Below are 27303 nucleotides of genomic sequence, written 5' to 3' on the forward strand. Positions count from 1 at the left end.
ACACAGATATTGCATCGCGATTCAATACATTGGTGGCTAGGCGACTTATCTCCGAAGGTCTATCGCTTCCTCATACCAGATGGACGTACTCTTTGGCAGTCAAGTTTGTTTTCTCCCTCTCATAACTCACAGTTAATTCTTACCGTCAGATCCTGGTATTGACGATGGAACGCACAAACAGGGTCGCGATTCAATAGATCGATGTCCAGCGTAACTATTTACAACGGTATATTGGTGCCTCGGTCACCGGATGTTCGCGCTTCGTCAGTCTAGTTTTCAAATCCGACGCAAATTTGACAGTTAATTGCGACATTCCCACCAGGCTAATGACGATGCAACACAGAAATTGCGTCGCGATTCAAAACATTGGTCACTAGCCGACTTATCTCCGGGGGTCTATCGCTGCCTCATACGAGATGGACGTACTCTTTGGCAGTCAAGTTTGTCGTCTCCCTCTCATAACTCACAGTTAATTCTTACCGTCAGATCCTGGTATTGACGATGGAACACACAAATAGCGTCGCTATTCAATAGATCGACGTCCAGCGTAACTATCTACAAGGGTCTATTGGTGCCTCGGTCACAGGATGGTAGCGTTTTGTCATCTAGTTTTCAAATCCGACGCAAAACTGACAGTTAATTTTATTTTCTCTCATCCTCTCAATGACGATGGAACACACGTACGGTGATTTTTTTCAGAACATCGTCTTCCAGCAGATTTATCTCCAAGCATCTATTACTGCCTGGGTCAGCACATGATCGTTGTCCTATGAGTAAAGTTTCGGGAATCCCACGCAAATTTGACAGTTAATTGCGACATTCCCACCAGGCTAATGACGATGCAACACAGAAATTGCGTCGCGATTCAAAACATTGGTCACTAGCCGACTTCTCTCCGAGTGTCTAACGCTGCCTCATACCAGATGGATGTACAATTTGGCTGTCAAGTTTCTTGTCTCCGACTTAAAACTCACAGTTAATTCTTACCGTCAGATCCTGGTATCGACCATGGAACACACAAATAACATCGCGATTCAATACATCGATGTCTAGCGTAACAATCTACAAGGGTCTATTGGTGCATCGGTCACCGGATGTTCGCTCTTTGTCAGTCTAGTTTTCAAATCCGACGCAAATTTGACAGTTAATTGCGACATTCCCACTACCCTAATGACGATGCAACACAGAAATTGGGTCGCGATTCAATACATTGGTCACTAGCCGACTTATCTCCGAGGGTCTATCGTTGCCTTATACCAGATGGACGTACTCTTTGGCAGTCAAGTTTGTTTTCTCCCTCTCATAACTCACAGTTAATTCTTACCGTCAGATCCTGGTATTGACGAGGGAACACACAAATACCGTCGCGATTCTATACATCGATGTCCAGCGTAACTATCTACAAGGGTCTATTGGTGCCTCGGTCTCCGGATAGTCGCGTTTTGTCATCTAGTTTTCAAATCCGACGCAAAACTGACAGTTAATTTTATTCCTCCCATACTCCCAGTTACGATGGAAACACTTTCTACGATGGTTTTCAGAACATCGTCTTAGAAACAGATAACTCCAAGCATGCCTGGGTCATCACATGATCGTTCTCCTGCGAGTAAAGTTTCGGGAATCCGACGCAAATTTGACAGGTAATTGCGACATTCCCACCATCCTAATGACGATGCAACACTGAAATTGCGTCGCGGTTCAATACATTGGTCACTAGCCGACTTATCTCCGAGGGTCTAACGCTGCCTCATACCAGATGGATGTACAATTTGGCTGTCATGTTTCTTGTCTCCGACTCAAAACTCACAGTTAATTCTTACCGTCAGATCGTGGTATCGACGATGGAACACACAAATAGCGTCGCGATTCATTACAACGATGTCTAGCGTAACTATTTAAAAGGGTCTATTGGTGCCTCGGTCACCGGATGTTCGCGCTTTGTTAGTCTAATTTTCAAATCCGAGGCAAATTTGACAGTTAATTGCGACCTTCCCACCAGAGTAATGACGATGCAACACAGAAATTGCGTCACGTTTCAATACATTGGTCACTAGCCGACTTATCTCCGAGGGTCTATCGCTGCCTCATACCAGATGGACGTACTCTTTGGCAGTCATGTTTGTTTTCTCCCTCTCATAACTCACAGTTAATTCTTACCGTCAGATCCTGGTATTGACGATGGAACACACAAATAGCGTCGCTATTCAATAGATCGATGTCCAGCGTAACTATCTACAAGGGTCTATTGGTGCCTCGGTCACCGGATGGTCGCGTTTTGTTATCTGCTTTTCAAATCCGACGCAAAACTCACAGTTAATTTATGTTCTCTCATCCTCTCAATGACGATGGAACACACATACTGCGATGGTTTTCAGAACATCGTCTTCCAGCAGATTTATCTCCAAGCATGCCTGGGTCACCACATGATCGTTCCCCTGCGAGTTAAGTTTCGGGAATCCGACTCAAATTTGACAGTCAATTGCGACATTCAAACCATCCTAATGACGATGCAACACTGAAATTGCGTCGCGATTCAATACATTGGTCACTAGCCGACTTATCTCCGAGGGTCTAACGCTGCCTCATACCAGATGGATGTACAATTTGGCTGTCATGTTTCTTGTCTCCGACTCAAAACTCACAGTTAATTCTTACCGTCAGATCGTGGTATCGACGATGGAACACACAAATAGCGTCGCGATTCATTACATCGATGTCTAGCGTAACTATTTAAAAGGGTCTAGTGGTGCCTCGGTCACCGGATGTTCGCGCTTTGTTAGTCTAATTTTCAAATCCGAGGCAAATTTGACAGTTAATTGCGACAATCCCACCAGACTAATGACGATGCAACACAGAAATTGCGTCGCGATTCAATACATTGGTCACTAGCCGACTTATCTCCGGGGGTCTATCGCTGCCTCATACGAGATGGACGTACTCTTTGGCAGTCAAGTTTGTCGTCTCCCTCTCATAACTCACAGTTAATTCTTACCGTCAGATCCTGGTATTGACGATGGAACACACAAATAGCGTCGCGATTCAATAGATCGATGTCAGGCGTAACTATCTACAAGGGTCTATTGGTGCCTCGGTCACCGGATGTTCGCTCTTTGTGAGTCTAGTTTTCAAATCCGACGCACATTTGACAATGAATTGCGACATTCCCACAATCCTAACGACGTTGCAACACAGATATTGCATCGCGATTCAATACATTGGTGGCTAGGCGACTTATCTCCGAAGGTCTATCGCTTCCTCATACCAGATGGACGTACTCTTTGGCAGTCAAGTTTGTTTTCTCCCTCTCATAACTCACAGTTAATTCTTACCGTCAGATCCTGGTATTGACGATGGAACGCACAAACAGGGTCGCGATTCAATAGATCGATGTCCAGCGTAACTATTTACAAGGGTATATTGGTGCCTCGGTCACCGGATGTTCGCGCTTCGTCAGTCTAGTTTTCAAATCCGACGCAAATTTGACAGTTAATTGCGACATTCCCACCAGGCTAATGACGATGCAACACAGAAATTGCGTCGCGATTCAAAACATTGGTCACTAGCCGACTTATCTCCGGGGGTCTATCGCTGCCTCATACGAGATGGACGTACTCTTTGGCAGTCAAGTTTGTCGTCTCCCTCTCATAACTCACAGTTAATTCTTACCGTCAGATCCTGGTACTGACGATGGAACACACAAATAGCGTCGCTATTCAATAGATCGATGTCCAGCGTAACTATCTACAAGGGTCTATTGGTGCCTCGGTCACAGGATGGTAGCGTTTTGTCATCTAGTTTTCAAATCCGACGCAAAACTGACAGTTAATTTTATTTTCTCTCATCCTCTCAATGACGATGGAACACACGTACGGCGATTTTTTTCAGAACATCGTCTTCCAGCAGATTTATCTCCAAGCATCTATTACTGCCTGGGTCAGCACATGATCGTTGTCCTATGAGTAAAGTTTCGGGAATCCCACGCAAATTTGACAGTTAATTGCGACATTCCCACCAGGCTAATGACGATGCAACACAGAAATTGCGTCGCGATTCAAAACATTGGTCACTAGCCGACTTCTCTCCGAGTGTCTAACGCTGCCTCATACCAGATGGATGTACAATTTGGCTGTCAAGTTTCTTGTCTCCGACTTAAAACTCACAGTTAATTCTTACCGTCAGATCCTGGTATCGACCATGGAACACACAAATAACATCGCGATTCAATACATCGATGTCTAGCGTAACAATCTACAAGGGTCTATTGGTGCATCGGTCACCGGATGTTCGCTCTTTGTCAGTCTAGTTTTCAAATCCGACGCAAATTTGACAGTTAATTGCGACATTCCCACTACCCTAATGACGATGCAACACAGAAATTGCGTCGCGATTCAATACATTGGTCACTAGCCGACTTATCTCCGAGGGTCTATCGTTGCCTCATACCAGATGGACGTACTCTTTGGCAGTCAAGTTTGTTTTCTCCCTCTCATAACTCACAGTTAATTCTTACCGTCAGATCCTGGTATTGACGAGGGAACACACAAATACCGTCGCGATTCTATACATCGATGTCCAGCGTAACTATCTACAAGGGTCTATTGGTGCCTCGGTCTCCGGATAGTCGCGTTTTGTCATCTAGTTTTCAAATCCGACGCAAAACTGACAGTTAATTTTATTCCTCCCATACTCCCAGTTACGATGGAAACACTTTCTACGATGGTTTTCAGAACATCGTCTTAGAAACAGATAACTCCAAGCATGCCTGGGTCATCACATGATCGTTCTCCTGCGAGTAAAGTTTCGGGAATCCGACGCAAATTTGACAGGTAATTGCGACATTCCCACCATCCTAATGACGATGCAACACTGAAATTGCGTCGCGGTTCAATACATTGGTCACTAGCCGACTTATCTCCGAGGGTCTAACGCTGCCTCATACCAGATGGATGTACAATTTGGCTGTCATGTTTCTTGTCTCCGACTTAAAACTCACAGTTAATTCTTACCGTCAGATCGTGGTATCGACGATGGAACACACAAATAGCGTCGCGATTCATTACAACGATGTCTAGCGTAACTATTTAAAAGGGTCTATTGGTGCCTCGGTCACCGGATGTTCGCGCTTTGTTAGTCTAATTTTCAAATCCGAGGCAAATTTGACAGTTAATTGCGACCTTCCCACCAGAGTAATGACGATGCAACACAGAAATTGCGTCACGTTTCAATACATTGGTCACTAGCCGACTTATCTCCGAGGGTCTATCGCTGCCTCATACCAGATGGACGTACTCTTTGGCAGTCATGTTTGTTTTCTCCCTCTCATAACTCACAGTTAATTCTTACCGTCAGATCCTGGTATTGACGATGGAACACACAAATAGCGTCGCTATTCAATAGATCGATGTCCAGCGTAACTATCTACAAGGGTCTATTGGTGCCTCGGTCACCGGATGGTCGCGTTTTGTTACCTGCTTTTCAAATCCGACGCAAAACTCACAGTTAATTTATGTTCTCTCATCCTCTCAATGACGATGGAACACACATACTGCGATGGTTTTCAGAACATCGTCTTCCAGCAGATTTATCTCCAAGCATGCCTGGGTCACCACATGATCGTTCCCCTGCGAGTTAAGTTTCGGGAATCCGACTGAAATTTGACAGTCAATTGCGACATTCAAACCATCCTAATGACGATGCAACACTGAAATTGCGTCGCGATTCAATACATTGGTCACTAGCCGACTTATCTCCGAGGGTCTAACGCTGCCTCATACCAGATGGATGTACAATTTGGCTGTCATGTTTCTTGTCTCCGACTCAAAACTCACAGTTAATTCTTACCGTCAGATCGTGGTATCGACGATGGAACACACAAATAGCGTCGCGATTCATTACATCGATGTCTAGCGTAACTATTTAAAAGGGTCTAGTGGTGCCTCGGTCACCGGATATTCGCGCTTTGTTAGTCTAATTTTCAAATCCGAGGCAAATTTCACAGTTAATTGCGACAATCCCACCAGACTAATGACGATGCAACACAGAAATTGCGTCGCGATTCAATACATTGGTCACTAGCCGACTTATCTCCGAGGGTCTATCGCTGCCTCATAACCAGATGGACGTACTGTTTGGCAGTTAAGTTTGTTTTCTCCCTCTCATAACTCACAGTTAAATCTTACTGTCAGATCCTGGTATTGACGATGGAACACACAAATACCGTCGCGATTCTATACATCGATGTCCAGCGTAACTATCTACAAGGGTCTATTGGTGACCCGGTCACCGGATGGTCGCGTTTTGTCAGTCTAGTTTACAAATGCGACGCAAAATTGACAGTTAATTTTATCTTCTCTCATCCTCTCAATTACGATATAACGCACATACTGCGATGGTTTTCAGAACATCGTCTTCCAGCAGATTTGTCTCCAAGCATCTATTACTGCCTGGGTCACCACATGATCGTTGTCCTACGAGTAAAGTTTCCGGTATCCGACGCAAATTTGACAGTTAATTGCGACATTCCTAACATCCTAATGACGATGCAACACAGAAATTGCGTCGCGATTCAATACATTGGTCACTAGCCGACTTATCTCCGAGGGTCTAACGCTGCCTCATACCAGATGGATGTACAATTCGGCTGTCAAGTTGCTTGTCTCCGACTCAAAACTCACAGTTAATTCTTACCGTCAGAACCTGGTATCGACGATGGAACACACAAATAGCGTCGCGATTCAATACATCGATGTCTAGCGTAACTATCTACAAGGGTCTATTGGTGCCTCGGTCACCGGATGTTCGCGCTTTGTCAGTCTAGTTTTTAAATCCGACACAAATTTGACAGTTAATTGCGACATTCCCACCACCCTAATGACGATGCAACAAAGAAATTGCGTCGCGATTCAATATATTGGTCACTAGTTGACTTATCTCCGAGGGTCTATCACTGCCTCATACCAGATGGACGTACTCTTTGGCAGTCAAGTTTGTTTTCTCCCTCTCATAACTCACAGTTAATACTTACCGTCAGATCCTGGTATTGACGATGGAACACACAAATACCGTTGCGGTTCAATAGATCGATGTCCAGCGTAACTATCTACAAGGGTCTATTGGTGCCTCGGTCACCGGATGGTCGCGTTTTGTCATCTAGTTTTCAAATCCGACGCAAAACTGACAGTTAATTGTATTCCTCCCATACTCTCAAATACGATTGAAACACTTTCTGCGATGGTTTTCATAACATCGTCTTAGAAACAGATTTATCTCCAAGCATGCCTGGGTCATCACATGATCGCTCTCCTGCGAGTAAAGTTTCGGGAATCCGACGCAAATTTGACAGTTAATTGCGACACTCCCACCATCCTAATGACGATGCAACACAGAAATTGCGTCGCGATTCAATACATTGGTCACAAGCCGACTTATCTCCGAGGGTCTAACGCTGCCTCATACCAGATGGATGTACAATATGGCTGTCATGTTTCTTGTCTCCGACTCAAAACTCACAGTTAATTCTTACCGTCAGATCGTGGTATCGACGATGGAACACACAAATAGCGTCACGATTCAATACATCGATGTCTAGCGTAACTATCTACAAGGGTCTATTGGTGCATCGGTCACCGGATATTCGCTCTTTGTCAGTCTAGTTTTCAAATCCGACGCAAATTTGACAGTCAATTGCGACATTCCCACTACCCTAATGACGATGCATCACAGAAATTGCGTCGCGATTCAATACATTGGTCACTAGCCGACTTATCTCCGAGGGTCTATCGTTGCCTCATACCAGATGGACGTACTCTTTGGCTTTCAAGTTTGTTTTCTCCCTCTCATAACTCACAGTTAATTCTTACCGTCAGATCCTGGTATTGACGATGGAACACACAAACAGGGTCGCGATTCAATAAATCGATGTCCAGCGTAACTATCTACAAGGGTCTATTGGTGCATCGGTCACCAGATGTTCGCTCTTTGTCAGTGTAGTTTTTAAATCCGACGCAAATTTGACAGTTAATTGCGACATTCCCACTACCCTAATGACGATGCAACACAGAAATTGCGTCGCGATTCAATACATTGGTCACTAGCCGACTTATCTCCGGGGGTCTATCGCTGCCTCATACGAGATGGACGTACTCTTTGGCAGTCAAGTTTGTCGTCTCCCTCTCATAACTCACAGTTAATTCTTACCGTCAGATCCTGGTATTGACGATGGAACACACAAATAGCGTCGCGATTCAATAGATCGATGTCAAGCGTAACTATCTACAAGGGTCTATTGGTGCTTCGGTCACCGGATGTTCGCTCTTTGTGAGTCTAGTTTTCAAATCCGACGCACATTTGGCAATGAATTGCGACATTCCCACCATCCTAACGACGTTGCAACACAGATATTGCATCGCGATTCAATACATTGGTGGCTAGGCGACTTATCTCCGAAGGTCTATCGCTTCCTCATACCAGATGGACGTACTCTTTGGCAGTCAAGTTTGTTTTCTCCCTCTCATAAGTCACAGTTAATTCTTACCGTCAGATCCTGGTATTGACGATGGAACGCACAAACAGGGTCGCGATTCAATAGATCGATGTCCAGCGTAACTATTTACAAGGGTATATTGGTGCCTCGGTCACCGGATGTTCGCGCTTCGTCAGTCTAGTTTTCAAATCCGACGCAAATTTGACAGTTAATTGCGACATTCCCACCAGGCTAATGACGATGCAACACAGAAATTGCGTCGCGATTCAAAACATTGGTCACTAGCCGACTTATCTCCGGGGGTCTATCGCTGCCTCATACGAGATGGACGTACTCTTTGGCAGTCAAGTTTGTCGTCTCCCTCTCATAACTCACAGTTAATTCTTACCGTCAGATCCTGGTATTGACGATGGAACACACAAATAGCGTCGCTATTCAATAGATCGATGTCCAGCGTAACTATCTACAAGGGTCTATTGGTGCCTCGGTCACCGGATGGTAGCGTTTTGTCATCTAGTATTCAAATCCGACGCAAAACTGACAGTTAATTTTATTTTCTCTCATTTTCTCAATGACGATAGAACACATACTGCGATGGTTTTCAGTACATCGTCTACCAGCAGATTTATCTCCAAGCATCTATTACTGCCTGGGTCATCACATGATCGCTCTCCTGCGAGTAAAGATTCGGGAATCCGACGCAAATTTGACAGTTAATTGCGACATTCAGACCATCCTAATGACGATGCAACACAGAAATTGCGTCGCGATTCAATACATTGGTCACTAGCCGACTTATCTCCGAGGGTGTAACGCTGCCTCATACCAGATGGATGTACAATTTGGCTGTCAAGTTTCTTGTCTCCGACTTAAAACTCACAGTTATTTCTTACCGTCAGATCCTGGTGTCGACCATGGAACACACAAATAGCGTCGCGATTCAATACATCGATGTCTAGCGTAACTATTTACAAGGGTATATTGGTGCCTCGGTCACCGGATGTTCGCGCTTTGTCAGTCTAGTTTTCAAATCCGACGCAAATTTGACAGTTAATTGCGACATTCCCGCTACCCTAATGACGATGCAACACAGAAATTGCGTCGCGATTCAATACATTGGTCACTAGCCGACTTATCTCCGAGGGTCTATCGCTGCCTCATACCAGATGGACGTACTCTTTGGCAGTCAAGTTTGTTTTCTCCCTCTCATAACTCACAGTTAATTCTTACCGTCAGATCCTGGTATTGACGATGGAACACACAAACAGGGTCGTGATTCAATAGATCGATGTCGAGCGTAACTATTTACAAGGGTATATTGGTTCCTCGGTCACCGGATGTTCGCGATTTGACAGTCTAGTTTTCAAATCCGACGCAAATTTGACAGTTAATTGCGACATCCCCACCAGACTAATGACGATGCAACACAGAAATTGCGTCGCGATTCAATACATTGGTCACTAGCCGACTTATCTCCGGGGGTCTATCGCTGCCTCATACGAGATGGACGTACCCTTTGGCAGTCAAGTTTGTCGTCTCCCTCTCATAACTCACAGTTAATTCTTACCGTCAGATCCTGGTATTGACGATGGAACACACAAATAGCGTCGCTATTCAATAGATCGATGTCCAGCGTAACTATCTACAATGGTCTATTGGTGCCTCGGTCACCGGATGGTCGCGTTTTGTCATCTAGTTTTCAAATCCGACGCAAAACTGACAGTTAATTTTATTTTCTCTCATCCTCTCAATGACGATGGAACACACGTACAGCGATTTTTTTCAGAACATCGTTTCCAGCAGATTTATCTCCAAGCATCTATTACTGCCTGGGTCAGCACATGATCGTTGTCCTATGAGTAAAGTTTCGGGAATCCCACGCAAATTTGACAGTTGATTGCGACATTCCCAACATCCTAATGACGACGCAACAAAGAAATTGCGTCGCGATTCAATACATTGGTCACTAGCCGACTTCTCTCCGAGTGTCTAACGCTGCCTCATACCAGATGGATGTACAATTTGGCTGTCAAGTTTCTTGTCTCCGACTTAAAACTCACAGTTAATTCTTACCGTCAGATCCTGGTATTGACGAGGGAACACACAAATACCGTCGCGATTCTATACATCGATGTCCAGCGTAACTATCTACAAGGGTCTATTGGTGCCTCGGTCTCCGGATAGTCGCGTTTTGTCATCTAGTTTTCAAATCCGACGCAAAACTGACAGTTAATTTTATTCCTCCCATACTCCCAGTTACGATGGAAACACTTTCTACGATGGTTTTCAGAACATCGTCTTAGAAACAGATAACTCCAAGCATGCCTGGGTCATCACATGATCGTTCTCCTGCGAGTAAAGTTTCGGGAATCCGACGCAAATTTGACAGGTAATTGCGACATTCCCACCATCCTAATGACGATGCAACACTGAAATTGCGTCGCGGTTCAATACATTGGTCACTAGCCGACTTATCTCCGAGGGTCTAACGCTGCCTCATACCAGATGGATGTACAATTTGGCTGTCATGTTTCTTGTCTCCGACTCAAAACTCACAGTTAATTCTTACCGTCAGATCGTGGTATCGACGATGGAACACACAAATAGCGTCGCGATTCATTACAACGATGTCTAGCGTAACTATTTAAAAGGGTCTATTGGTGCCTCGGTCACCGGATGTTCGCGCTTTGTTAGTCTAATTTTCAAATCCGAGGCAAATTTGACAGTTAATTGCGACCTTCCCACCAGAGTAATGACGATGCAACACAGAAATTGCGTCACGTTTCAATACATTGGTCACTAGCCGACTTATCTCCGAGGGTCTATCGCTGCCTCATACCAGATGGACGTACTCTTTGGCAGTCATGTTTGTTTTCTCCCTCTCATAACTCACAGTTAATTCTTACCGTCAGATCCTGGTATTGACGATGGAACACACAAATAGCGTCGCTATTCAATAGATCGATGTCCAGCGTAACTATCTACAAGGGTCTATTGGTGCCTCGGTCACCGGATGGTCGCGTTTTGTTATCTGCTTTTCAAATCCGACGCAAAACTCACAGTTAATTTATGTTCTCTCATCCTCTCAATGACGATGGAACACACATACTGCGATGGTTTTCAGAACATCGTCTTCCAGCAGATTTATCTCCAAGCATGCCTGGGTCACCACATGATCGTTCCCCTGCGAGTTAAGTTTCGGGAATCCGACTCAAATTTGACAGTCAATTGCGACATTCAAACCATCCTAATGACGATGCAACACTGAAATTGCGTCGCGATTCAATACATTGGTCACTAGCCGACTTATCTCCGAGGGTCTAACGCTGCCTCATACCAGATGGATGTACAATTTGGCTGTCATGTTTCTTGTCTCCGACTCAAAACTCACAGTTAATTCTTACCGTCAGATCGTGGTATCGACGATGGAACACACAAATAGCGTCGCGATTCATTACATCGATGTCTAGCGTAACTATTTAAAAGGGTCTAGTGGTGCCTCGGTCACCGGATGTTCGCGCTTTGTTAGTCTAATTTTCAAATCCGAGGCAAATTTGACAGTTAATTGCGACAATCCCACCAGACTAATGACGATGCAACACAGAAATTGCGTCGCGATTCAATACATTGGTCACTAGCCGACTTATCTCCGGGGGTCTATCGCTGCCTCATACGAGATGGACGTACTCTTTGGCAGTCAAGTTTGTCGTCTCCCTCTCATAACTCACAGTTAATTCTTACCGTCAGATCCTGGTATTGACGATGGAACACACAAATAGCGTCGCGATTCAATAGATCGATGTCAGGCGTAACTATCTACAAGGGTCTATTGGTGCCTCGGTCACCGGATGTTCGCTCTTTGTGAGTCTAGTTTTCAAATCCGACGCACATTTGACAATGAATTGCGACATTCCCACAATCCTAACGACGTTGCAACACAGATATTGCATCGCGATTCAATACATTGGTGGCTAGGCGACTTATCTCCGAAGGTCTATCGCTTCCTCATACCAGATGGACGTACTCTTTGGCAGTCAAGTTTGTTTTCTCCCTCTCATAACTCACAGTTAATTCTTACCGTCAGATCCTGGTATTGACGATGGAACGCACAAACAGGGTCGCGATTCAATAGATCGATGTCCAGCGTAACTATTTACAAGGGTATATTGGTGCCTCGGTCACCGGATGTTCGCGCTTCGTCAGTCTAGTTTTCAAATCCGACGCAAATTTGACAGTTAATTGCGACATTCCCACCAGGCTAATGACGATGCAACACAGAAATTGCGTCGCGATTCAAAACATTGGTCACTAGCCGACTTATCTCCGGGGGTCTATCGCTGCCTCATACGAGATGGACGTACTCTTTGGCAGTCAAGTTTGTCGTCTCCCTCTCATAACTCACAGTTAATTCTTACCGTCAGATCCTGGTACTGACGATGGAACACACAAATAGCGTCGCTATTCAATAGATCGATGTCCAGCGTAACTATCTACAAGGGTCTATTGGTGCCTCGGTCACAGGATGGTAGCGTTTTGTCATCTAGTTTTCAAATCCGACGCAAAACTGACAGTTAATTTTATTTTCTCTCATCCTCTCAATGACGATGGAACACACGTACGGCGATTTTTTTCAGAACATCGTCTTCCAGCAGATTTATCTCCAAGCATCTATTACTGCCTGGGTCAGCACATGATCGTTGTCCTATGAGTAAAGTTTCGGGAATCCCACGCAAATTTGACAGTTAATTGCGACATTCCCACCAGGCTAATGACGATGCAACACAGAAATTGCGTCGCGATTCAAAACATTGGTCACTAGCCGACTTCTCTCCGAGTGTCTAACGCTGCCTCATACCAGATGGATGTACAATTTGGCTGTCAAGTTTCTTGTCTCCGACTTAAAACTCACAGTTAATTCTTACCGTCAGATCCTGGTATCGACCATGGAACACACAAATAACATCGCGATTCAATACATCGATGTCTAGCGTAACAATCTACAAGGGTCTATTGGTGCATCGGTCACCGGATGTTCGCTCTTTGTCAGTCTAGTTTTCAAATCCGACGCAAATTTGACAGTTAATTGCGACATTCCCACTACCCTAATGACGATGCAACACAGAAATTGCGTCGCGATTCAATACATTGGTCACTAGCCGACTTATCTCCGAGGGTCTATCGTTGCCTCATACCAGATGGACGTACTCTTTGGCAGTCAAGTTTGTTTTCTCCCTCTCATAACTCACAGTTAATTCTTACCGTCAGATCCTGGTATTGACGAGGGAACACACAAATACCGTCGCGATTCTATACATCGATGTCCAGCGTAACTATCTACAAGGGTCTATTGGTGCCTCGGTCTCCGGATAGTCGCGTTTTGTCATCTAGTTTTCAAATCCGACGCAAAACTGACAGTTAATTTTATTCCTCCCATACTCCCAGTTACGATGGAAACACTTTCTACGATGGTTTTCAGAACATCGTCTTAGAAACAGATAACTCCAAGCATGCCTGGGTCATCACATGATCGTTCTCCTGCGAGTAAAGTTTCGGGAATCCGACGCAAATTTGACAGGTAATTGCGACATTCCCACCATCCTAATGACGATGCAACACTGAAATTGCGTCGCGGTTCAATACATTGGTCACTAGCCGACTTATCTCCGAGGGTCTAACGCTGCCTCATACCAGATGGATGTACAATTTGGCTGTCATGTTTCTTGTCTCCGACTTAAAACTCACAGTTAATTCTTACCGTCAGATCGTGGTATCGACGATGGAACACACAAATAGCGTCGCGATTCATTACAACGATGTCTAGCGTAACTATTTAAAAGGGTCTATTGGTGCCTCGGTCACCGGATGTTCGCGCTTTGTTAGTCTAATTTTCAAATCCGAGGCAAATTTGACAGTTAATTGCGACCTTCCCACCAGAGTAATGACGATGCAACACAGAAATTGCGTCACGTTTCAATACATTGGTCACTAGCCGACTTATCTCCGAGGGTCTATCGCTGCCTCATACCAGATGGACGTACTCTTTGGCAGTCATGTTTGTTTTCTCCCTCTCATAACTCACAGTTAATTCTTACCGTCAGATCCTGGTATTGACGATGGAACACACAAATAGCGTCGCTATTCAATAGATCGATGTCCAGCGTAACTATCTACAAGGGTCTATTGGTGCCTCGGTCACCGGATGGTCGCGTTTTGTTACCTGCTTTTCAAATCCGACGCAAAACTCACAGTTAATTTATGTTCTCTCATCCTCTCAATGACGATGGAACACACATACTGCGATGGTTTTCAGAACATCGTCTTCCAGCAGATTTATCTCCAAGCATGCCTGGGTCACCACATGATCGTTCCCCTGCGAGTTAAGTTTCGGGAATCCGACTGAAATTTGACAGTCAATTGCGACATTCAAACCATCCTAATGACGATGCAACACTGAAATTGCGTCGCGATTCAATACATTGGTCACTAGCCGACTTATCTCCGAGGGTCTAACGCTGCCTCATACCAGATGGATGTACAATTTGGCTGTCATGTTTCTTGTCTCCGACTCAAAACTCACAGTTAATTCTTACCGTCAGATCGTGGTATCGACGATGGAACACACAAATAGCGTCGCGATTCATTACATCGATGTCTAGCGTAACTATTTAAAAGGGTCTAGTGGTGCCTCGGTCACCGGATATTCGCGCTTTGTTAGTCTAATTTTCAAATCCGAGGCAAATTTCACAGTTAATTGCGACAATCCCACCAGACTAATGACGATGCAACACAGAAATTGCGTCGCGATTCAATACATTGGTCACTAGCCGACTTATCTCCGAGGGTCTATCGCTGCCTCATAACCAGATGGACGTACTGTTTGGCAGTTAAGTTTGTTTTCTCCCTCTCATAACTCACAGTTAAATCTTACTGTCAGATCCTGGTATTGACGATGGAACACACAAATACCGTCGCGATTCTATACATCGATGTCCAGCGTAACTATCTACAAGGGTCTATTGGTGACCCGGTCACCGGATGGTCGCGTTTTGTCAGTCTAGTTTACAAATGCGACGCAAAATTGACAGTTAATTTTATCTTCTCTCATCCTCTCAATTACGATATAACGCACATACTGCGATGGTTTTCAGAACATCGTCTTCCAGCAGATTTGTCTCCAAGCATCTATTACTGCCTGGGTCACCACATGATCGTTGTCCTACGAGTAAAGTTTCCGGTATCCGACGCAAATTTGACAGTTAATTGCGACATTCCTAACATCCTAATGACGATGCAACACAGAAATTGCGTCGCGATTCAATACATTGGTCACTAGCCGACTTATCTCCGAGGGTCTAACGCTGCCTCATACCAGATGGATGTACAATTCGGCTGTCAAGTTGCTTGTCTCCGACTCAAAACTCACAGTTAATTCTTACCGTCAGAACCTGGTATCGACGATGGAACACACAAATAGCGTCGCGATTCAATACATCGATGTCTAGCGTAACTATCTACAAGGGTCTATTGGTGCCTCGGTCACCGGATGTTCGCGCTTTGTCAGTCTAGTTTTTAAATCCGACACAAATTTGACAGTTAATTGCGACATTCCCACCACCCTAATGACGATGCAACAAAGAAATTGCGTCGCGATTCAATATATTGGTCACTAGTTGACTTATCTCCGAGGGTCTATCACTGCCTCATACCAGATGGACGTACTCTTTGGCAGTCAAGTTTGTTTTCTCCCTCTCATAACTCACAGTTAATACTTACCGTCAGATCCTGGTATTGACGATGGAACACACAAATACCGTTGCGGTTCAATAGATCGATGTCCAGCGTAACTATCTACAAGGGTCTATTGGTGCCTCGGTCACCGGATGGTCGCGTTTTGTCATCTAGTTTTCAAATCCGACGCAAAACTGACAGTTAATTGTATTCCTCCCATACTCTCAAATACGATTGAAACACTTTCTGCGATGGTTTTCATAACATCGTCTTAGAAACAGATTTATCTCCAAGCATGCCTGGGTCATCACATGATCGCTCTCCTGCGAGTAAAGTTTCGGGAATCCGACGCAAATTTGACAGTTAATTGCGACACTCCCACCATCCTAATGACGATGCAACACAGAAATTGCGTCGCGATTCAATACATTGGTCACAAGCCGACTTATCTCCGAGGGTCTAACGCTGCCTCATACCAGATGGATGTACAATATGGCTGTCATGTTTCTTGTCTCCGACTCAAAACTCACAGTTAATTCTTACCGTCAGATCGTGGTATCGACGATGGAACACACAAATAGCGTCACGATTCAATACATCGATGTCTAGCGTAACTATCTACAAGGGTCTATTGGTGCATCGGTCACCGGATATTCGCTCTTTGTCAGTCTAGTTTTCAAATCCGACGCAAATTTGACAGTCAATTGCGACATTCCCACTACCCTAATGACGATGCATCACAGAAATTGCGTCGCGATTCAATACATTGGTCACTAGCCGACTTATCTCCGAGGGTCTATCGTTGCCTCATACCAGATGGACGTACTCTTTGGCTTTCAAGTTTGTTTTCTCCCTCTCATAACTCACAGTTAATTCTTACCGTCAGATCCTGGTATTGACGATGGAACACACAAACAGGGTCGCGATTCAATAAATCGATGTCCAGCGTAACTATCTACAAGGGTCTATTGGTGCATCGGTCACCAGATGTTCGCTCTTTGTCAGTGTAGTTTTTAAATCCGACGCAAATTTGACAGTTAATTGCGACATTCCCACTACCCTAATGACGATGCAACACAGAAATTGCGTCGCGATTCAATACATTGGTCACTAGCCGACTTATCTCCGGGGGTCTATCGCTGCCTCATACGAGATGGACGTACTCTTTGGCAGTCAAGTTTGTCGTCTCCCTCTCATAACTCACAGTTAATTCTTACCGTCAGATCCTGGTATTGACGATGGAACACACAAATAGCGTCGCGATTCAATAGATCGATGTCAAGCGTAACTATCTACAAGGGTCTATTGGTGCTTCGGTCACCGGATGTTCGCTCTTTGTGAGTCTAGTTTTCAAATCCGACGCACATTTGGCAATGAATTGCGACATTCCCACCATCCTAACGACGTTGCAACACAGATATTGCATCGCGATTCAATACATTGGTGGCTAGGCGACTTATCTCCGAAGGTCTATCGCTTCCTCATACCAGATGGACGTACTCTTTGGCAGTCAAGTTTGTTTTCTCCCTCTCATAACTCACAGTTAATTCTTACCGTCAGATCCTGGTATTGACGATGGAACGCACAAACAGGGTCGCGATTCAATAGATCGATGTCCAGCGTAACTATTTACAAGGGTATATTGGTGCCTCGGTCACCGGATGTTCGCGCTTCGTCAGTCTAGTTTTCAAATCCGACGCAAATTTGACAGTTAATTGCGACATTCCCACCAGGCTAATGACGATGCAACACAGAAATTGCGTCGCGATTCAAAACATTGGTCACTAGCCGACTTATCTCCGGGGGTCTATCGCTGCCTCATACGAGATGGACGTACTCTTTGGCAGTCAAGTTTGTCGTCTCCCTCTCATAACTCACAGTTAATTCTTACCGTCAGATCCTGGTATTGACGATGGAACACACAAATAGCGTCGCTATTCAATAGATCGATGTCCAGCGTAACTATCTACAAGGGTCTATTGGTGCCTCGGTCACCGGATGGTAGCGTTTTGTCATCTAGTATTCAAATCCGACGCAAAACTGACAGTTAATTTTATTTTCTCTCATTTTCTCAATGACGATAGAACACATACTGCGATGGTTTTCAGTACATCGTCTACCAGCAGATTTATCTCCAAGCATCTATTACTGCCTGGGTCATCACATGATCGCTCTCCTGCGAGTAAAGATTCGGGAATCCGACGCAAATTTGACAGTTAATTGCGACATTCAGACCATCCTAATGACGATGCAACACAGAAATTGCGTCGCGATTCAATACATTGGTCACTAGCCGACTTATCTCCGAGGGTGTAACGCTGCCTCATACCAGATGGATGTACAATTTGGCTGTCAAGTTTCTTGTCTCCGACTTAAAACTCACAGTTATTTCTTACCGTCAGATCCTGGTGTCGACCATGGAACACACAAATAGCGTCGCGATTCAATACATCGATGTCTAGCGTAACTATTTACAAGGGTATATTGGTGCCTCGGTCACCGGATGTTCGCGCTTTGTCAGTCTAGTTTTCAAATCCGACGCAAATTTGACAGTTAATTGCGACATTCCCGCTACCCTAATGACGATGCAACACAGAAATTGCGTCGCGATTCAATACATTGGTCACTAGCCGACTTATCTCCGAGGGTCTATCGCTGCCTCATACCAGATGGACGTACTCTTTGGCAGTCAAGTTTGTTTTCTCCCTCTCATAACTCACAGTTAATTCTTACCGTCAGATCCTGGTATTGACGATGGAACACACAAACAGGGTCGTGATTCAATAGATCGATGTCGAGCGTAACTATTTACAAGGGTATATTGGTTCCTCGGTCACCGGATGTTCGCGATTTGACAGTCTAGTTTTCAAATCCGACGCAAATTTGACAGTTAATTGCGACATCCCCACCAGACTAATGACGATGCAACACAGAAATTGCGTCGCGATTCAATACATTGGTCACTAGCCGACTTATCTCCGGGGGTCTATCGCTGCCTCATACGAGATGGACGTACCCTTTGGCAGTCAAGTTTGTCGTCTCCCTCTCATAACTCACAGTTAATTCTTACCGTCAGATCCTGGTATTGACGATGGAACACACAAATAGCGTCGCTATTCAATAGATCGATGTCCAGCGTAACTATCTACAATGGTCTATTGGTGCCTCGGTCACCGGATGGTCGCGTTTTGTCATCTAGTTTTCAAATCCGACGCAAAACTGACAGTTAATTTTATTTTCTCTCATCCTCTCAATGACGATGGAACACACGTACAGCGATTTTTTTCAGAACATCGTTTCCAGCAGATTTATCTCCAAGCATCTATTACTGCCTGGGTCAGCACATGATCGTTGTCCTATGAGTAAAGTTTCGGGAATCCCACGCAAATTTGACAGTTGATTGCGACATTCCCAACATCCTAATGACGACGCAACAAAGAAATTGCGTCGCGATTCAATACATTGGTCACTAGCCGACTTCTCTCCGAGTGTCTAACGCTGCCTCATACCAGATGGATGTACAATTTGGCTGTCATGTTTCTTGTCTCCGACTTAAAACTCACAGTTAATTCTTACCGTCAGATCCTGGTATCGACCATGGAACACACAAATAACATCGCGATTCAATACATCGATGTCTAGCGTAACAATCTACAAGGGTCTATTGGTGCATCGGTCACCGGATGTTCGCTCTTTGTCAGTCTAGTTTTCAAATCCGACGCAAATTTGACAGTTAATTGCGACATTCCCACTACCCTAATGACGATGCAACACAGAAATTGCGTCGCGATTCAATACATTGGTCACTAGCCGACTTATCTCCGAGGGTCTATCGTTGCCTCATACCAGATGGACGTACTCTTTGGCAGTCAAGTTTGTTTTCTCCCTCTCATAACTCACAGTTAATTCTTACCGTCAGATCCTGATATTGACGAGGGAACACACAAATACCGTCGCGATTCTATACATCGATGTCCAGCGTAACTATCTACAAGGGTCTATTGGTGACCCGGTCACCGGATGGTCGCGTTTTGTCAGTCTAGTTTACAAATGCGACGCAAAATTGACAGTTAATTTTATCTTCTCTCATCCTCTCAATTACGATATAACGCACATACTGCGATGGTTTTCAGAACATCGTCTTCCAGCAGATTTGTCTCCAAGCATCTATTACTGCCTGGGTCACCACATGATCGTTGTCCTACGAGTAAAGTTTCCGGTATCCGACGCAAATTTGACAGTTAATTGCGACATTCCTAACATCCTAATGACGATGCAACACAGAAATTGCGTCGCGATTCAATACATTGGTCACTAGCCGACTTATCTCCGAGGGTCTAACGCTGCCTCATACCAGATGGATGTACAATTCGGCTGTCAAGTTGCTTGTCTCCGACTCAAAACTCACAGTTAATTCTTACCGTCAGAACCTGGTATCGACGATGGAACACACAAATAGCGTCGCGATTCAATACATCGATGTCTAGCGTAACTATCTACAAGGGTCTATTGGTGCCTCGGTCACCGGATGTTCGCGCTTTGTCAGTCTAGTTTTTAAATCCGACACAAATTTGACAATTAATTGCGACATTCCCACCACCCTAATGACGATGCAACAAATAAATTGCGTCGCGATTCAATATATTGGTCACTAGTTGACTTATCTCCGAGGGTCTATCACTGCCTCATACCAGATGGACGTACTCTTTGTAAGTCAAGTTTGTTTTCTCCCTCTCATAACTCACAGTTAATACTTACCGTCAGATCCTGGTATTGACGATGGAACACACAAATACCGTTGCGGTTCAATAGATCGATGTCCAGCGTAACTATCTACAAGGGTCTATTGGTGCCTCGGTCACCGGATGGTCGCGTTTTGTCATCTAGTTTTCAACTCCAACGCAAAACAGACAGTTAATTTTATTTTCTCTCATCCTCTCAATGACGATAGAACACACGTACTGCGATTTTATTCAGAACATCGTCTTCCAGCAGATTTATCTCCAAGCACCTATTACTGCCTGGGTCACCACATGATCGTTGTCCTACGAGTAAAGTTTCGGGAATCCGACGCAAATTTGAGAGTTAATTGCGACATTCCCACCATCCTAATGACGATGCAACAAAGAAATTGCGTCGCGATTCAATACATAGGTCACTAGCCGACTTCTCTCTGAGTGTCTAACGCTGCCTCATACCAGATGGATGTACAATTTGGCTGTCAAGTTTCTTGTCTCCGACTCAAAAACTCACAGTTAATTCTTACCGTCAGAGCCTGGTGTCGACGATGGAACACACAAATAGCGTCGCGATTCAATAGATCGATGTCCAGCGTAACTATCTACAAGAGTCTATTGGTGCCTCGGTCACCGGATGGTCGCGTTTTGTCATCTAGTTTTCAAATCCGACGTAAAACTGACAGTTAATTGTATTCCTCCCATACTCTCAAATACGATGGAAACACTTTCTGCGATGGTTTTCATAACATCGTCTTAGAAACAGATTTATCTCCAAGCATGCCTGGGTCATCACATGATCGCTCTCCTGCGAGTAAAGTTTCGGGAATCCGACGCAAATTTGACAGTTAATTGCGACACTCCCACCATCCTAATGACGATGCAACACAGAAATTGCGTCGCAATTCAATACATTGGTCACTAGCCGACTTATCTCCGAGGGTCTAACGCTGCCTCATACCAGATGGATGTACAATTTGGCTGTCATGTTTCTTGTCTCCGACTCAAAACTCACAGTTAATTCTTACCGTCAGATCGTGGTATCGACGATGGAACACACAAATAGCGTCGCGATTCAATACATCGATGTATAGCGTAACTATCTACAAGGGTCTATTGGTGCCTCGGTCTCCGGATAGTCGCGTTTTGTCATCTAGTTTTCAAATCCGACGCAAAACTGACAGTTAATTTTATTCCTCCCATACTCCCAGTTACGATGGAAACACTTTCTACGATGGTTTTCAGAACATCGTCTTAGAAACAGATAACTCCAAGCATGCCTGGGTCATCACATGATCGTTCTCCTGCGAGTAAAGTTTCGGGAATCCGACGCAAATTTGACAGGTAATTGCGACATTCCCACCATCCTAATGACGATGCAACACTGAAATTGCGTCGCGGTTCAATACATTGGTCACTAGCCGACTTATCTCCGAGGGTCTAACGCTGCCTCATACCAGATGGATGTACAATTTGGCTGTCATGTTTCTTGTCTCCGACTCAAACCTCACAGTTAATTCTTACCGTCAGATCGTGGTATCGACGATGGAACACACAAATAGCGTCGCGATTCATTACAACGATGTCTAGCGTAACTATTTATAAGGGTCTATTGGTGCCTCGGTCACCGGATGTTCGCGCTTTGTTAGTCTAATTTTCAAATCCGAGGCAAATTTGACAGTTAATTGCGACCTTCCCACCAGAGTAATGACGATGCAACACAGAAATTGCGTCACGTTTCAATACATTGGTCACTAGCCGACTTATCTCCGAGGGTCTATCGCTGCCTCATACCAGATGGACGTACTCTTTGGCAGTCATGTTTGTTTTCTCCCTCTCATAACTCACAGTTAATTCTTACCGTCAGATCCTGGTATTGACGATGGAAAACGCAAATAGCGTCGCGATTCAAAAGATCGATGTCCAGCGTAACTATCTACAAGGGTCTATTGGTGCCTCGGTCACCGGATGGTCGCGTTTTGTTATCTGCTTTTCAAATCCGACGCAAAACTCACAGTTAATTTATGTTCTCTCATCCTCTCAATGACGATGGAACACACATACTGCGATGGTTTTCAGAACATCGTGTTCCAGCAGATTTTTCTCCAAGCATCTATTACTGCCTAGGTCACCACATGATCGTTGTCCTACGAGTAAAGTTTCGGGATTCCGACGCAAATTTCACAGTTAATTGCGACATTCCCACCATCCTAATGCCGATGCAACACAGATATCGCGTCGCGATTCAATACATTGGTCACTATCCGACTTATCTCCGAGGGTCTATCGCTGCCTCATACCAGATGGACGTACTATTTGGCAATCAAGTTTGTTTTCTCCCTCTCATAACTCACAGTTAATTCTTACCGTCAGATCCTGGTATTGACGATGGAACACACAAATACCGTCGCGATTCTGTTCATCGATGTCCAGCGTAACTATCTACAATGGTCTATTTGTGCCTCGGTTACCGGATGGTCGCGTTTTGTCAGTCTAGTTTACAAATCCGACGCAAAACTGGCAGTTAGTTTTATTCCTCCCACACTCTCCATTACGAAGGAACACACATAATGCGATGGTTTTCAGAACATCGTCTTCCAGCAGATTTATCTCCAAGCATGCCTGGGTCACCACATGATCGTTCCCCTGCGAGTTAAGTTTCGGGAATCCGACTCAAATTTGACAGTTAATTGCGACATTCAAACCATCCTAATGACGATGCAACACTGAAATTGCGTCGCGATTCAATACATTGGTCACTAGCCGACTTATCTCCGAGGGTCTAACGCTGCCTCATACCAGATGGATGTACAATTTGGCTGTCATGTTTCTTGTCTCCGACTCAAAACTCACAGTTAATTCTTACCGTCAGATCGTGGTATCGACGATGGAACACACAAATAGCGTCGCGATTCATTACATCGATGTCTAGCGTAACTATTTAAAAGGGTCTAGTGGTGCCTCGGTCACCGGATGTTCGCGCTTTGTTAGTCTAATTTTCAAATCCGAGGCAAATTTCACAGTTAATTGCGACAATCCCACCAGACTAATGACGATGCAACACAGAAATTGCGTCGCGATTCAATACATTGGTCACTAGCCGACTTATCTCCGAGGGTCTATCGCTGCCTCATAACCAGATGGACGTACTGTTTGGCAGTCAAGTTTGTTTTCTCCCTCTCATAACTCACAGTTAAATCTTACTGTCAGATCCTGGTATTGACGAGGGAACACACAAATACCGTCGCGATTCTATACATCGATGTCCAGCGTAACTATCTACAAGGGTCTATTGGTGACCCGGTCACCGGATGGTCGCGTTTTGTCAGTCTAGTTTACAAATGCGACGCAAAATTGACAGTTAATTTTATCTTCTCTCATCCTCTCAATTACGATATAACGCACATACTGCGATGGTTTTCAGAACATCGTCTTCCAGCAGATTTGTCTCCAAGCATCTATTACTGCCTGGGTCACCACATGATCGTTGTCCTACGAGTAAAGTTTCCGGTATCCGACGCAAATTTGACAGTTAATTGCGACATTCCTAACATCCTAATGACGATGCAACACAGAAATTGCGTCGCGATTCAATACATTGGTCACTAGCCGACTTATCTCCGAGGGTCTAACGCTGCCTCATACCAGATGGATGTACAATTCGGCTGTCAAGTTGCTTGTCTCCGACTCAAAACTCACAGTTAATTCTTACCGTCAGAACCTGGTATCGACGATGGAACACACAAATAGCGTCGCGATTCAATACATCGATGTCTAGCGTAACTATCTACAAGGGTCTATTGGTGCCTCGGTCACCGGTTGTTCGCGCTTTGTCAGTCTAGTTTTTAAATCCGACACAAATTTGACAGTTAATTGCGACATTCCCACCACCCTAAAGACGATGCAACAAAGAAATTGCGTCGCGATTCAATATATTGGTCACTAGTTGACTTATCTCCGAGGGTCTATCACTGCCTCATACCAGATGGACGTACTCTTTGGCAGTCAAGTTTGTTTTCTCCCTCTCATAACTCACAGTTAATACTTACCGTCAGATCCTGGTATTGACGATGGAACACACAAATACCGTTGCGGTTCAATAGATCGATGTCCAGCGTAACTATCTACAAGGGTCTATTGGTGCCTCGGTCACCGGATGGTCGCGTTTTGTCATCTAGTTTTCAAATCCGACGCAAAACAGACAGTTAATTTTATTTTCTCTCATCCTCTCAATGACGATAGAACACACGTACTGCGATTTTTTTCAGAACATCGTCTTCCAGCAGATTTATCTCCAAGCACCTATTACTGCCTGGGTCACCACATGATCGTTGTCCTACGAGTAAAGTTTCGGGAATCCGACGCAAATTTGAGAGTTAATTGCGACATTCCCACCATCCTAATGACGATGCAACAAAGAAATTGCGTCGCGATTCAATACATTGGTCACTAGCCGACTTCTCTCCGAGTGTCTAACGCTGCCTCATACCAGATGGATGTACAATTTGGCCGTCAAGTTTCTTGTCTCCGACTCAAAACTCACAGTTAATTCTTACCGTCAGAGCCTGGTATCGACGATGGAACACACAAATAGCGTCGCGATTCAATAGATCGATGTCCAGCGTAACTATCTACAAGAGTCTATTGGTGCCTCGGTCAGCGGATGGTCGCGTTTTGTCATCTAGTTTTCAAATCCGACGCAAAACTGACAGTTAATTGTATTCCTCCCATACTCTCAAATACGATTGAAACACTTTCTGCGATGGTTTTCATAACATCGTCTTAGAAACAGATTTATCTCCAAGCATGCCTGGGTCATCATATGATCGCTCTCCTGCGAGTAAAGTTTCGGGAATCCGACGCAAATTTGACAGTTAATTGCGACACTCCCACATTCCTAATGACGATGCAACACAGAAATTGCGTCGCGATTCAATACATTGGTCACTAGCCGACTTATCTCCGAGGGTCTATCGTTGCCTCATATCAGATGGACGTACTCTTTGGCTTTCAAGTTTGTTTTCTCCCTCTCATAACTCACAGTTAATTCTTACCGTCAGATCCTGGTATTGACGATGGAACACACAAACAGGGTCGCGATTCAATAAATCGATGTCCAGCGTAACTATCTACAAGGGTCTATTGGTGCATCGGTCACCGGATGTTCGCTCTTTGTCAGTCTAGTTTTTAAATCCGACGCAAATTTGACAGTTAATTGCGACATTCCCACTACCCTAATGACGATGCAACACAGAAATTGCGTCGCGATTCAATACATTGGTCACTAGCCGACTTATCTCCGGGGGTCTATCGCTGCCTCATACGAGATGGACGTACTCTTTGGCAGTCAAGTTTGTCGTCTCCCTCTCATAACTCACAGTTAATTCTTACCGTCAGATCCTGGTATTGACGATGGAACACACAAATAGCGTCGCGATTCAATAGATCGATGTCAAGCGTAACTATCTACAAGGGTCTATTGGTGCCTCGGTCACCGGATGTTCGCTCTTTGTGAGTCTAGTTTTCAAATCCGACGCACATTTGACAATGAATTGCGACATTCCCACCATCCTAACGACGTTGCAACACAGATATTGCATCGCGATTCAATACATTGGTGGCTAGGCGACTTATCTCCGAAGGTCTATCGCTTCCTCATACCAGATGGACGTACTCTTTGGCAGTCAAGTTTGTTTTCTCCCTCTCATAAGTCACAGTTAATTCTTACCGTCAGATCCTGGTATTGACGATGGAACACACAAACAGGGTCGCGATTCAATAGATCGATGTCCAGCGTAACTATTTACAAGGGTATATTGGTGCCTCGGTCACCGGATGTTCGCGCTTCGTCAGTCTAGTTTTCAAATCCGACGCAAATTTGACAGTTAATTGCGACATTCCCACCAGGCTAATGACGATGCAACACAGAAATTGCGTCGCGATTCAAAACATTGGTCACTAGCCGACTTATCTCCGGGGGTCTATCGCTGCCTCATACGAGATGGACGTACTCTTTGGCAGTCAAGTTTGTCGTCTCCCTCTCATAACTCACAGTTAATTCTTACCGTCAGATCCTGGTATTGACGATGCAACACACAAATAGCGTCGCTATTCAATAGATCGATGTCCAGCGTAACTATCTACAAGGGTCTATTGGTGCCTCGGTCACCGGATGGTAGCGTCATCTAGTTTTCAAATCCGACGCAAAACTGACAGTTAATTTTATTCCTCCCATACTCTCAATTACGATGGAAACACTTTCTGCGATGGTATCCAGAACATCGTCTTAGAAACAGATAACTCCAAGCATGCCTGGGTCATCACATGATCGCTCTCCTGCGAGTAAAGATTCGGGAA

This window comes from Schistocerca gregaria, unplaced genomic scaffold (genome assembly GCF_023897955.1).
Source record: "Schistocerca gregaria isolate iqSchGreg1 unplaced genomic scaffold, iqSchGreg1.2 ptg000414l, whole genome shotgun sequence".
NCBI lineage: Eukaryota > Metazoa > Arthropoda > Insecta > Orthoptera > Acrididae > Schistocerca > Schistocerca gregaria.